General features: G+C 39.5%; 1 long non-coding RNA gene across 1 annotated transcript in view; it reads right to left on the bottom strand.

The window, feature by feature from the left end:
- Positions 1-12,365: 12,365 nt before the first annotated feature.
- LOC122806569 overlaps positions 12,366-12,603 on the bottom strand; it is a 204,074-nt gene continuing 203,836 nt past the window's right edge. Inside the window, exon 6 of the long non-coding RNA XR_006365522.1 lies at positions 12,366-12,595. This is a non-coding gene — a long non-coding RNA (uncharacterized LOC122806569). The remainder of the gene's footprint in view (positions 12,596-12,603) is intronic.

Consider the following 12,603-nt stretch of genomic DNA (forward strand, 5'->3'; position numbering starts at 1 on the left):
TGTTTTGTGCAGGGTCTGCAAGCCCCTGTAAAAAATCAAATAAAGCAAGTGCTTATAGACTGGCAGGGAAAGGACTTGGAGTCCTTATTAAGTGCTGAAAATCACTGTACTGAGTATCAGGAAAAATGGAGAAAGGATACTGAGGATACGCTGTTCACTTTGCAAATAAAACAGTTAGAAGCCCTGAGGGGATAGAGCAGAGGCAGAGGAAGGAGGAGAGGAATTGCTAGGAGATTTATCACGAGTGCTGGTTGAGAAGAACAAGGTGCAGCTGGTTGGCAACAATGAGCTGGCAGTGCCCCTCCTGCCTCATCGGATTGATCTTGCTTCAATTGTAGGGAAGCAGGACATTGGACAGCAGAATGCCCACACAAGCAAATGCAGAGTCCAAGATACCTGGACTGAAGGGAAGACAAATTATAATAATGCTGCATTTCTTCTACCACATCCTCAAATTGGAAGGGGTCAGGGATCACTGTACTGACTATGTCAGAATATTAAAACAGAAAATAATCCTAATCCTCTGCTGTCATTAGATCAAAAGGGATCCCATGTTAAGGTAGAAATAAATTCAAAGAAAATTCCTTTCTTGGTACACACTGAAGCCACTAGGTCTGTATTAAAAGCTACCTCAGACAGTCAGATACCAGTACCAAAACTTAAAGTAATGGCAGTTGGAGAAGCAAATGCTACTGTTATGTAGCCTGTTTCAAAACCTATATCCATTTCTTTAGGACCAATTGAAGAAAGACATTCTTTCCTTTTGAGTATTACTGCACCTGAAAATTTGCTATGGAAAGACCTGTTATGCAAACAGGATTGTACTATTTTCTTTACACCAGAAGGGGTATATTTGGATGTTCAAACAGAATCAAAGGGGGAATTATTAGTAGTCTTAGCAGAAGCTGAGAAACAGCCTGTTGAAGGCATGCAGACAGCTGAAAAACTGCTGTAGCAGGTACCTGCTAACTTATGGGCTAAGCATGCTAAGTATGTATATTAAAATCTGAAGAACCAGTAAAAATAAAACTGAATCCATTCAAACCTCTCCCTAGAGTTCCACAGTATCCACTGAAACCAGAAGCAGAGCAGGGAATCAAACTTGTAATTCAGTCCTTGATACAACAAGGAATAATAGTGCCTGCTAAAAGCCCTTGTAATATTCATATTCACACTGTAAAGAAGCCAGGAAAGGATACTTATAGGTTTGTGCAATATTTGAGTGCTGTAAACAATGCAGTATTGCCAACTATTCCTGAGGTTCCAAATCCAGCAACAATATTGAGTTGCATACCACCTACAGCAAAATACTTTTCTGCAATCAATCTGTGTTCAGCATTCTTTTCTATACCTATCCACCCTGAAAGTCAGTTTCTGTTTGCCTTTACTTATAAGGAATGGCACTACACATGGCCAGTGTTACCACAGGGATACACTGAATCTCCTTCATTACTTTCTCAAATTCTAAAAACATAATTTGGAAGATGTGACATTTCCAGGTGGATTTGTGTTAGTGCAATATGTAGATGATTCACTAATAGCATCTAATTCTTTTCAGCAGTGTCAGCAGGATACAATACATCTTTAAGTATCCTTACAGAAAAGGAACATAAGGTATAGAGAGAAAAGTTATAGCTATGGTCATCTCAGGTACATTATCTTGGTCATCTGATATCTCAGGACAGCAGGCAGATATTATCTTGCATTGAGGCAATAGCTAAAGCCTCATGTAAACTACTCAGCATCAGCTTAGATCTTTCATAGGTATGACAGGATATTACAGACAGTGGATTTCTAACTATGCAGAAATTGCTAAACCTTTGACAAATCTTTTAAAACAGAATACACCAGAGCCCCTCCCTTGGGACAGTGAAGAGGAAAATTTATTTCAGAATTTAAAGGAAGCTTTAGCTGTTGCCCCAGCTTTAGGGTAATCAGATTATGGAAAGACTTTCATTTTATTTTGTCATGAAAGAAATGGATTTGCTCAGGGAGTGCTTGCACAGAAACATGGGACAACTATCATCCATTAACTTATTGTAGTACATCACTTGATTCTATTGCAAAAGGATTTCCACCATGTTTAAGAGCGGTGGCCACTGCTGCCATTCTAGTCAATCTTGAGCAATCATTGGTGCTCAGGCATGATCTTACAGTTGCCGTCCCTCATTTTGTATCATCTCTCTTATTTAAAATGAAAACTCAACCCCTCTCAACTGCACTTCTAACTATATATAAACTTGCTCTTCTCTCTGATCCATCTATTTCTCTCATACACTGTACTAAATGCTGTATTTTTGTTACCTACTGCTGAGGATGTTGTGTGTGTGTGTGTGTGTGTGTGTGTGTGTGTGTGTGTGTGTGTGTGTGTGTGTGTGTGTGTGTGTTTGTGTGTGTGTGTGTGAGACTAATTATCTGCTTTCTCTTAGGAATGACGTAAAGTAAACTCCTATACCCAATGCTGATTTAGATCTATTTATGGATGGTTCCTGCGGAAGAGATTGAAATGGAAATCTGGTTGCAGAAATATCTGTCTGCAGAGCAAAGATTACAGGGCATAAAATCTGCCCAAGTAGCTGAGTTAGTGTCTGTACAAAGGGCTTGTGAGTTAGCCAAAGACAAAGTTGCCAATGTCTACACCAAAAGTTGCTATGCTTTTGGTGTTGTACATGATTTTGGGCAACTTTGGAAACAAAGAGGATTTTTAACTTCAGCAGGAACTCAAATAAATTTTTTTTTGGTGAATGCTCTATTAGATTCTCTTTTGTTACATAAAAATTAGCAGTGGTTGAATGTAGTGCCCATCAAAAGGGTATAGATACTGTTTCAAGGCAGAATAATTTGGCAGATCAAGCTACTAAGCAATTTTCAAAAGGACTTTGTCCAATTTTCATGTGATGTTATTAAAAGATTCTAAAAGCGATAATGCATTTGATTTTAAGTGAATATCAGCTTTCCAAACTGAAGCATCACAGGTAGAAGTTCAGGGGTGGCTTAAAGAAGGATACAGTAAATCTGCCAATGTGTTATGGTGACATCTGGGCAGATGATTGGTGGTGCATACCTCCTTGCTACCTTACCTGGTAAGAGCATATCATTTACCAGCCCATGCAGGTAAGACAGCTTTATTTAATCAAATTACTCAAAGCTGGTATGCCCTCATATCTCCTGTTTGATGCTTTATCACATTAATAATTGCACAGTATGTCCAACATATAATTTTAGAAAAACCTCAAACATTAAAGCTGCATGCTTACCATCACCTCGGGGATCTTTTGTTAATGTGCAGCTGGACTTTGTCCAAATGCCAAAGGTCTGTAATTTACAATTTATATTGGTGGGGGTTTGCATTTTTTCTGCATGTCACAAAACAGATTCTGTAACATTGTTAAAAAACTTGTATTTGAATTTATACCTAGATTTGGTGTACCTTGCTCTATCAATAGCGATCAATCAACTCATTTTAACAATTCTCTGACTACAGAGCTGTTTAAGATTTTTAATACTAAGTTGAGTCTTCACTGTCCCAACCATCCACAGTCATCTGGATTAGTAGAGAGGGTCAGAAGGACCCTTAAAAATAAGATTTCAAAGACTTGGGCCGAAAAAAACCTTAAATGGCCAGAGGCACTTCCCTTAGCTCTAATGAATATGAGGAGTACATTAAAATACTACAAGGAGATTGAAACCCTATCAGATATTAATGGGGAGACCCATGGCCCTTCCACCAACCCCCCTGTGTCAAATGAAGAATTAACTCTAATGGATGATGTAGAAAACCTATTCATTTGCAGCAGTACCACAGAACTGTATGAGAAGCTCTTGCTCAACCTATGACCAGCCCTATCATGAGCTGTGGCCTGGTGATTGGGTTTATATTAAAATTTTCCAGAAAAAGAACTGCTTGAGCCAGAAGTGGAAAGGCCCTTTCCAGGTCCTGCTCACCACTTATACTGCAGTTTACTGTGCAGGACTACCAACTTGGATACATTCATCACACTGTAGAAAAACTTGTCATGTGGGGTTCCCAGACAAATCATCTTTGTCAACGAAGGAAGATCAAAGCATGAAGGATGAATCATCTGCCCCAGTGAAGGATTAAAAGAAAAAAATCAACTCAGATGACAGTCCATGATAATTGCAGTGACAACAGGTACTGTTACTTTGTTTTTGTTGCTGTTTCCTTTTATAAACTGATCAAGAAAAAATAGCTTCCTGTTAGTTCTTCGACGGTATGCTGTGGACTTAAATGTGACAAGCTGTTGTGTTCACATATACCACATCATTCTAAGGCAGGGATTCCCATGATTACAATCACTGCATCTCAAGTGACACTTGCAAAGGAACTTAGTGACATTAATCTAACTTGGCATAATGTGACTGACTTTTCAACGGTTGTCTCTCTTCAGCTTGGAACCACAAATCGTGGAGACACATGTTATGCCAAAAATGGGACTCTACCAGTGGGAACCAACAGATGCAATGACACTAGATGTGCAAGTGTGTCTTTATTTAAAAAAGCTATGGCTGGGTTGTGGCATGGGCACGACAGAGGATTGTTGCTATATTTGTTGTGATTCTGCCTACCCACACTTGCCTACAAACAGGTCTGGATGTTGCTTTGTAGGCTATATTACTCCTGCTATTAACCATTTTGAGAACCCTCCAGTAGGCAGACTGAAAAATAAATGAGAAATTCACTTGGCAGAGAAGTATTTTCAGTCTTTACTCCTGGGTATGAAGTGCAAAGACAATGCTCAAATTCACCATGCTTGTTCAAATTCTTCAGGAGATAGCAAACCATACTTTACATCACAGAGTAAATTAGATTCCACTGTAACCAAAGGTATTCCAACAAAAAGCACAGTAAAACAATGAAGAAGGAGCAACCAGCATAGCTAAAAGCAACTGAAAACTTTATTAAATACAAACTTAAGCACTTTTGTGCATAAGCACGTCTTCAGACTGTTCAAACTTGTTGGAGATAGACCTCAGTTTTACTTTAAAAATGCAAAGAACTTCAAACAGAGGATTTGCTTTAAAGATAGTTTTATAACACAGCCTCATGTAAGAGTAGGTATGCAACCCTGCTGTAATACAGCCTCATGTTACTTGTAAGAGTAGGTATGCACATCTGCCGTAACTGTAAAACTTGCCCTTTTATTTCTGATGTTCTGTATTTTGTTCACCCTAACACTAATATCAAGAATGAATTCAAGTTCTATGCTGATTGTAAAAGTACAAATTTGGTGTATTTAGCAACATGCACATGCTGTACTAGTTTTTATGTAGGGATGACCACTTGTAGCCTGAAGGAGAGGGTCCTGCATCACATTGGAGATATCACGAGGAACGCCTTAATGCTCTAAATAAGCATATTAGTTTGAATTCTGGTCACAGTTTCTTTTTAAAGTAATTCAGTTAACTATTAAAAATATCAGAGGAGGAGAATTGTTAAATAAAACTGGCATCAGTGAATTAAAATGGATCATTACTTTACAAGCAGATAGAAGTTTTTGCATAAATGAAAATACTTCCCTAAGGCTTTTCCTAAAGGGATGTCAGATTACGTATTAATTTGTTGTCAAGGTAAGTGATTGATTTGGTTGTCAACCATTTTTACTAAGCTTTTACTAAGTGTTCATTGGTTGTTTTATGTTTTACAATAGTATTTAAAGTTGGCTTTTGAATTGTTTGAACTGTCTGAAAATTGCTTATGCATGAAAGTGCTTATGTTTGTGTTTAATAACATTTTCAGTTGTTTTTAGCCATGCAGGTTGCTCCTTCTTTTTTGTTTCATCATACTTCAGATCACATCAGAATGGCAAATCAAAACATGACTGAAATTTGAACTGTTGTATTACAAAATTGGCTGGAACTGGCATAATGCTAGCTGCCGGGGGAGCATGTGCATTAATAGGAAGTCGTTGTTGTTCCTATATTAATGACTATCATGATGAACAAAACAAAATTAGCCAGTTTCATGGAGCAAAGAGCCAAAGATATGGACAGTACAGCTAAACAGTTGCCACTTTTTGGATGGTTGGGCAGTACATTTGGTAACCTGGGAATTAGTATATTATAAGGTATCATTACAATAATCTGTATTATTCTTTTAGTTGTTTTAATATTTTCTGTTCTAAAGGCTGTAATTACAAAATGCTTAATCTCACCTGTATGATCAAAGCCACTTATAAAGGTATTTAATGATAAAATATTATTGCAAATAATGAATACTATGATGCAAAAGCATACTTTATCAAATCAAGAAAAAATAATATATAATCATGTGTATGTGACACTTATCGTGTCAAATGAGGGACTGTTATGGAAAAATATTATGTCTCATGATTATTTTTTACTAAACACATATTAGTTTGTTGCTTTTTTACAAGTCATAGGATCATAGGATCATAGGATCATAGGAGGTTACTCGGGTATTGGCCCTGGGGCCCTTACAAGGCTAGCCAAGAGTTTATCCCCAAAAAGAAACCTCAGTCAGCACCTGTCACTCCTGTCAATGAGGGACACAGGTGGAATCCTTGAGACAAATTTGTGGTTCCCCATCCACTCATCAATGTTGTGCTTGAAGAGGATCAGTGAGGTGCTCTGTTTGACTTGTATGGGAAGTCTATTCCAGAGATGGGGCAGCCTCTGTGAGACAAATGTGTCTCTCAGGAAAGTTTTGTTGATGTCGCATATTAGATTCAGGCCTTTTGAGTGGGTAATGCATGAGGAGTTAGATTTATGGATATGGAGTATCTCTAGTAGGGCAGGGTCTGAGATTGTCTTGTAGGCAAGACACAGATCACAGCTGAGCAATCTGTATGATATTGAATAGAGTGATAGTGATTTGAGTCTGTCCTAGGACAGGTGTTGGAGGTCATGGATTCTCTTTGTAAGGTATTTAGTGGCCTTTCCAGTTGGTGCAGGTGTTTGGAGAGGTGCATACCAAATGGGGTGTTATACTCAAATATTGATCTAATGAGGGAGGAGTACAGAGAGGTAATAACCTCCTTTTTTCTGGATGCAATCCCTTTACTTATGAGATGAACCAAGGAAAAAGCTGTTCTGACCACTGCTGCTACATGATGGTCAAATGTGAGGTTGTTATCAACCTGAGTGCCAGGTTTCTCACCACAGGTTGTGTGCTTAAGGGGTTGCCGTTGATGTGGTAATCAGTAGGGGCCATGTTTTTGCTGAATGGTATGATGATACATTTTTTTGTGTTTAGCTTGAGGCCATAACTTTGGCACCAGTCATTAGTTACTGTGAGACCCTCTTGCAGTATGTTAACATCATTTGGGTAGTCAATGAAAGCACCCAACTTACAGTAGTCCACAAACTTGGTCAGCCACAGGCCTTTTGTCTTTGCCTGGACCTCTGAGAAGTAGATGCCAAACAATAGGGGTGCCAGGACAGATCTCTGGGAAACTCCACTAGTGACAGGTCTGCTATTGGAGGTGCCTATTTTGACTTTGAGGGTCCTGTCAGTGAGCCAGTTGGCCACCAACCTGATGAGAAAGGGATTTATGTCAAGCTGTGTTAGCTTTTCAATGAAGCCCAGGTGGAGGATTGTGTCAAAGGCCTTGGCCAAGTCAAGCTAAGCTATATGCACTGACTTTCCCTCATCCAGGGCCTTGGTGACAGTCTCAAAGAAGTCGACCAGGCTCAACAGGGTGGGGTCAAGTGCTTGGAGTTTGCCTATGTCCTTGTTTATGAGATCCATAATAATACGCTCCATGGCTTTACAGATCAGACTTGTCAAGCTAATGGGGCGATAGTTTCCAGGGTCAGTAGTGGCACCACCATTGTGCAAGGTGATGACAATGGCAGTTCTCCACTCTGCTGAAATGAAGCATGTGCCTAGGCTGTGGTTGAATAGGGTGCTCAATGGCGAAGACAGTTCTTGCTGGAGATGGTGCAGAATGCAACCTGGGATACTATCAGGTCCCATGGAAGCTGTGTTCTTTGCCTTGAATAGGACCTTTAACACTTGATCTATGGAAATCTGAGGTGCAGGACAAGTATCAGGGATGTTGAAAGGGCCTTTGGGGGTACTTGGGGGGTGAAGTTTGCACTGAACCTATCTACTAGCTGGTTGGCTAAGTCAACAGGATCGGTGTAAGTGATACTTCAAGTACTAATTCGGAACAGACCTGGGCTTTCCCATGGAGGTTCATGACATAACTGAAGAAGGCTTTGTGGTTTCCCTTTGCTTCAGAGGCTAGTTTTGATTCATAATTGGCTTTGGAGGCTTTTACTAGTGATCTAATTTGCTTGTTGGGGCTAAGGAGGGTTTTTTTCTAATTTGGAATATGTTCCTTTTTACCCTTGGACACCAGTTTCTTCCTTTTGTTGTAAAGCCTGTTGATAGAGGATGTCCACCAAACAGGTTTATGTTTCCTTGAGGAGTAGATTTTAGTTCTACTGGGTATGGCTGAGTCCATGCAGTTGTACAGGTGCTTGCATACTGCATTGGCATACTGTTCAGCATAACTCTCTGCATCCTGTGATGGGGGATGTGGTGTGAAGCTACAGAAACCCTCCCTTGGGAGGTTGTAATCAGCTTTTGAGAAGTTTTTAGCTTGATTATGATTGGGGGTGGGTTGGGTGGGATAGAAACTTCGAATGAGACAGTCCGATGATCTGATCTCACCAGGGGAGAACATACTATGGGAGTGATGCAGAGGTCACCCATGTTGGCGAGAACCAAGTCCAGAATGTTATCTCCCCTTCTGGGGAATGAGGCAAGCTGGTCTAGTGCATTAGAACTGATGAAGTCAAAGAATCTTTGAGTGAGTGCATTAGTGCAGGAATAGTTCATCCAGTCTTTGGTGGGGTAGTTGAAGTCAGCAAGGATCAGGATGTTAGGGGGTACCTTGATTGAGTCAACTAGGTTCAGGTAGCAGGACTGGATGTCCTGAGTCATGGAAAAGGTTCTATAGCTGGCTATAATTTGGATAGGTGTCTTGCCAACTGTCAGCTGCACCTGGAGTAATTCCAGTACATCATGCTGGCAAACCAGTCTGGAGGTTTACCTATCCTTAATGAAGATGGAGATTCCACCATCTTTACTCTTCCCGACCTCATTTTGAGATCGGAATGTGTGGAATGAGGTATAGCCTAGCAAGGCAGGGGTGCTCTCCGCAGCCCTGAACCAAATTTCCATGACAGCACAGAGATCGGCATCTTCCAGTGTAAGGAGAGCCACCAGTGAGTGCATTTTCAGGTTAAGGCTCCCAGTATTAAGCAGCATGACCTTCAATTTGCTTTTTGACACATCTTTTATGTTGGAAGATTTGTCTTTGGTGGGATATTGCCTAAAAAAAGGCACAATAGGGGAGGTGAGATCCTTGGCCAGGATCCTGAAACCCAGTGGTGACAGGTGGGGGCCATCTCTGGAAAAACATTAAGGCCTGTTGACCATGTCTTCCTAGGCAGACAGATACTGGATCCCCTTGGAATGACACCAGAAACTAAGTCAATTGTTGAAGTTAATTATTTTTTGTTGGTATAGTGGTATCATTCTTGGTGAAAATAGGATGCTACTTAGGGCTAGGGTCATAACTGCCTGGTACACATACTCTGAGAGCTCAATCATGTCTCTCTTCATACAGTCCAGGGAGGTGCGTCTCAAGTCATTCATACCAACATGGACAATGATAGAGTCGAACTTGTACTTGTTGTGTGTACAAGCAGTAATAGTGACATAAGAAATTTTACAGAGTTAAGGGAGCTACATTGCATAGTCAGTTTACAAGCTGATAAGTTACCCGGTTTAAATGGGAAAGTTTCTTTAAAACCTCTGCTGAAATCTAGAGGTCTCCAACATTAATTAATTGCTGCTTGTTCTCTAATTGCTTAATTGTTCATACTATTTAATGATGTTGTTTCATTTTAGTTTTTATGGTCTGAAGAAGCACTTTGTGTGAAAGCACTAACCGCGTCATTGTTTTTGTTTTATTAAACTTTTACAGTTTTGAAAAGAATTCTGCCATGTTTTTGTGCCTTAGGTTGGATTTTTTACATTACTTTTGCTTTAGGCCTGGCACACTCTCTTAAGGATTATTCTGGGTTTTTTTATATATTTTTAAGAACAGCCTGGACACTTATTATGGGAACAAGTGTTTTGGTATATTGGCAAGGAAGAAAGGCATTAATGCCCCTGCTTGAAATATTTGTATGTATGTATGTATGTATGTATGTAATGCAAGTCACCAAATAATGGCATACATTTATTTTTCAGACTTCATATCCTTCAGAAAATGCATGTTAACACAAATGCTATTATTCTAGTAACTTTCTAAGTTTATAAGAGCACTGCTTAAAATCTGTCCACATTTTTGGGCCTTTGTCTCCCCCATTATCTTAGGCTTTGTCCAGATTTCTTAAGATAAGAGGTTGAGAGGTATCGTAAGTGTCTTTATGATTATATGATCATTCACAGATATGCATGCCAAATAAATAAAAGCTAATTCTGCCAAAAAATATCTTTTATTCATCTAAAATTTCTTTGATATCTCATTCCTTGGTTAAGTGGATGACATTTCATTTTAATGTTCTTTTCCTCGATATGCAACTTTTCAGATACTGTTTGTCATAAGAAATTATTGCTAGTGCAGTTTCTATGAGTGCACTGCTAGTGATTTAATATATATTGGCTTTTCATGCTTCTCCGTGGTTGCATAAGTGTGGAATTACTATAAGGTGTAAGGTGGTGCAGGTGCATGCATAGAGGCTTGCCCTCCAATAAAAACACTTTTTGTTGTTTATTTCGCCTAGTTGAAACTTCAGTCATTTGTTTCATCTGGTTAAAACTTTTATAGGATTGCACACAATGAGACGTAGTGGGTGAAGTCTTACCCTCCTGTAAAAATACTTTCTGTTAGTTATCTCTACTGGTTGAAACTTCAGCCTGAAACTTTGATGGAATTACATGATATGAGATGCAGTAGAACCTTTTTTTAAATGCATTTAATTGCTGTCTGATCTTGCACTTCTTTCAGTACCTTGGCACGTACACATGCATATATTTCTGACTGCTCTCTCTATTTTGCACAAATGTAATATATTTATAGAGTGAAAATTGTGTCCACATCATGAGTCAAGCAAAATATCATTCAAGGTTAGTAAAGGACTCAATCAAGGGTGTGTCTTGTCTTCATTCCTGTTTGTGATTTTCTGCTCTGTGCGGGTTTTATGGAAATATTTACCCTAGTGCAGAAGTTTATGAATCTTGAGACCTTATTCATGAGAGGGAGTGGAGGGTATAACTGACCATTAAAAGGTCCAGTAATAGCCATATTGCTGGCATTATTCCAGACTGTGGCAGTAAGGTAAGAGAATAATCAAAAGACAAGGTTCTCAGTTATACTAGTCAGTTTGTGCCTTCATCCTCACCTATGGTTACAAGCTCTGGATGTAGAATGACAGGATGAGATTATGGATACAAGTAATGAAATGAGCTTCATTTACAGAGTTGTTGGGCTTATTGCTTATTTTCTTTGACTGATAGATGGGAGCAATCCAGGAGAGTCTTGGAGTACAGCTACTGCTGTTCTTGTTTGAGCAGAGCCATTTGAGGTGGCTTAGTGAAGATGCCTGGGTACCTCCCATGGAAGGTGCATCAGGAATGGTTCACTGGGACAAGGCCCCAGAACAGACATAGCTCACCAGACAACACCTGGGGATCCCATAGGATAATCAGTGTACTGTTGTTTGGTGTAAAGAAGGCTGTTTTTCTCTGTTCAACTTATCACTATGAGATCAAGTCAAGGGACAACACTGACACATTTCTACAGCAGGGCATGTCCATGTGTTCTGCAGTGATATTGGTGCTTATGGTGTAAGGCATAATAAAAGAAGAATATATTACTGTCAAATGCTAGACTGCAGTTTAATGGTAGTTTTGCATTCATTGTTGTCATGATTGTGTGATCATGGTGATGGCATACACAAGTTAGGATGTGAAGGCAAAGCCCCACCCACACACAATCAAAATTATGCACACCTAATTGCTCTCAAAAACAACGAAATGCACTCCATTTCCCAAATACTACATCCACCACACTTAACTCCTACCCAAAGCTAGCACACTCATAATCTCAACGCACGCACATGTGCGTGCACACACACACACGCGCACACACACACACACACACACACACACACACACACACACACACACACACACACACACACACACACATACACCTCCTGGAAGATGATAAATTCCAAAAAACATTAACAAATTATTTTCTTCCTAAAACTATGGACTAATAAAAAAAACACAGAAACATAGACATGCGCATAAACTGCAACTAGAATGTATTTATTTATTTATTTTTTACAAAGAGGGGATTTGCTTTCCATACCCACTAAATTCTATACCAACACTATGGCCACACAAATGTGACCACAGTGAATCATCCACTGTGCTTTTGCAGCTGACATAATCCATCTTGACTATAGCAGTGGCTGAGCAACCCTGAATTCAATGAAAAATCAAAGCCATGCAGCACAATGACCAACTGACCATCTCCGAGGTTGATAAACTGCACAGTAACCACATAACATTTATATCCAGGAAGACCTGAAAAA

The sequence above is a fragment of the Protopterus annectens genome, chromosome 7.part0, assembly GCF_019279795.1.
Source record: "Protopterus annectens isolate FY-2018-M chromosome 7.part0, PAN1.0, whole genome shotgun sequence".
Lineage (NCBI taxonomy): Eukaryota > Metazoa > Chordata > Ceratodontiformes > Protopteridae > Protopterus > Protopterus annectens.